The following is a 2,423-nucleotide window of genomic DNA, read 5'->3' as shown; positions in this document are numbered from 1 at the left end:
TATCCCTCAGGATGTTGCCATCGGCCAGTCCATTAAGAATGGCCTCTTTGATAATCTTTTCTAAGACCTTCCCCGGGATAGAGGTCAGACTGATGGGCCGGTAGTTTGCTGGATCTACTTTCCTCCCTTTCTTGAAGATAGCCACCACATTGGCCTTCTTCCAATCTTTGGGCACTTCACCAGAGTGCCAGGAGTTCTCAAAGATCCGTGCCAGGGGCTGAGCTATGATGCTAGCCAGCTCCTTGAGTACCCTGGGGTGTAGATTGTCAGGGCCGGCTGACTTGCCGGGGTCCAGCCTCTCAAGGTGTTCCTTCAGGAGGTCAGCATTGATAGAGGGCAAGGAATCTTCCTCACCCAGGCCTCCCTGTCCCGTAATGGGCAGGGGCATCCCATGGGACTGGTGAAAGACCAATGCAAAGTACTTAGATTGATCTAACTAGGGTTACAGGAAAATAGCCTTGGTTGGGTTGATCTAAATGCCCAAGCATGCAGGTGTTCACAGGGATTAAATCAAAATTTTTGCACATGATCTAAGTTACCTCACCTCAGGAGATGATCTATTTTAGAAAGATAAATTTTTAACCTGATCTACAATGGTTTAATCCAGGGGTGGGTAATTATTTCGGCTAGAGGGCCAGTTAACAAGTTTTGGTGAGCTGTAAAGGGCCACAAGAGTAGCCCCACCCCTTAACAGGTGCCCCACCCCTGGTTGCCATTTTGGGACTGAAAGCCCCGCCCCCTAGTCCCTGACCTTTTCCACCACAAGTCCCTCCCCTTGCCCCCCAGAAGTACTCCTTTTGGAAAAGAGGTTTGCCATCTTAGAACCAGAAAAAAACCCCAAATTATATACTAAAAATCAAAATCTCAAATAACATATTTTAATTTTATTTCAAAAAATATTTTCATTCTGATTTGTGTGTGTTTGCAATGTGTACATAGAGGTGACTGCATAATAGCTCAAATGAAGTCTTACTTTTGTATATTGGGGGAGGTGTGGGGGGTGTGAGGGTGTACAGGTGGCTGGGTATAGGATTTATGGAGGGCTGTTGGTGTGTGTATGTGAGGTGTGTATGTGGGATGTTGGGGAGGGCACGTGTGGGAGGCTTGGGGAGGTATGTGGGTGGATAGGTATGCAGAATGTGGGTGTGAGTGGGTGGGTATGGGGTTTGTGGGGTGCTGTGGGTGTGTGTGTGGGTGTATGGAGGCGTAGGTGGGTATGGGGTTTGTGGGGGGCTGTGGGTGTGCGGTGTGAGTTGCAGGATGTGTGAAGGATGAGGGTGGTTGGGGGGTGTGGGGTGCATGTGTATGGGGGTATGAAGGGGGTGTATGATGGGGTATGCATGGTGTACCTCCCCCACAAACATGTCCCCATTGCACACAGGCCCCACCCGCCAGTGGCAGCAGCAGGCAGCAGGCCCTCAGGGTGCTCACAGCCTGTGGCAGGCAGAGCCCCCCAGTGGTATGTAGTCCTAACAAGCCCCAGGACTGCACATGGCTGGGCTGCTGGCTCCATTGCGCAAAGCTCACATTCTCAAGCCTCACGCTGCCAGGGGGAGCACTGTGTGATGAAGCCAGTGGTGCAGGTCGTGGGACTTGGCCAGAGTGGCAGGGAGAGGAGTGGAGTCAGGCCAGCTCCATAGCATGAAGCTCCCTGCCATTCCCCATGACCTGTGTGTGGCAGTGAGTGGGGCTGGGCTGCCAGCTCCATTGTGCAGGGTTCCCAGCAGAGGCGCATGGCTTGGGCAGAAAACTGGGGAATTGCATGCAAGCCCAGGGAGCCCTGCACAATGGAGCCAGATGGACCCCGTGCCCCCACTAGCCCAGGCTCCATGCTCCTGCTGCCCCGTTCTGGGCCCCTGCCTACCCTGGCCCCAGCCCCGGCACCAAATAGGGCCCTCGTTCCCGCTCAGCTGCCTCTGCGCTCCCATCCACTGCCCCCCCTCCAGCTGCACCCCCCTTCCACTCATCCACCACTACTGCCACTCTTTTCCTGCCCACCTCTTCCCTCCTACCTGCTGCCACTCCCCACTGCCCTTTTCCCACCCACTACCACCACTTCCCTACCTGCAGGGCTGGGGTCAGGGCCATCCCATGGGCAAGGGTGGGAGCGCAGCATACCCTGCCCCTGCAGGAGTGAGCCGGGATAGGTCCCGTGTGAGCAAAGCAGGGACAGCCCAGGGCCAGGCTGGATACGGTGTATTGGTAGACACCCGTCCACAGGCCAGATAAAATCGCCTGGCAGGTCAGATCCAGCCCATGGGCCATATTCTACCACCCCTGGGTTAACCTGACCTAGGAAATGCCTGCACATGAAAGCCTAGTCACTCACCCCAGTGACTCATATTATGTCCATATGATATGTCTGCTGTGATGGGCAACATTCCTGGCTACAGACTGGTAGAGCATGTCTACATTGCCTCTGA

Source organism: Alligator sinensis, unplaced genomic scaffold (genome assembly GCF_000455745.1).
Source record: "Alligator sinensis unplaced genomic scaffold, ASM45574v1 scaffold1286_1, whole genome shotgun sequence".
NCBI lineage: Eukaryota > Metazoa > Chordata > Crocodylia > Alligatoridae > Alligator > Alligator sinensis.
The sequence above is the reverse complement of the archived record's forward strand: the minus strand, read 5'-3'. Positions refer to the sequence as shown.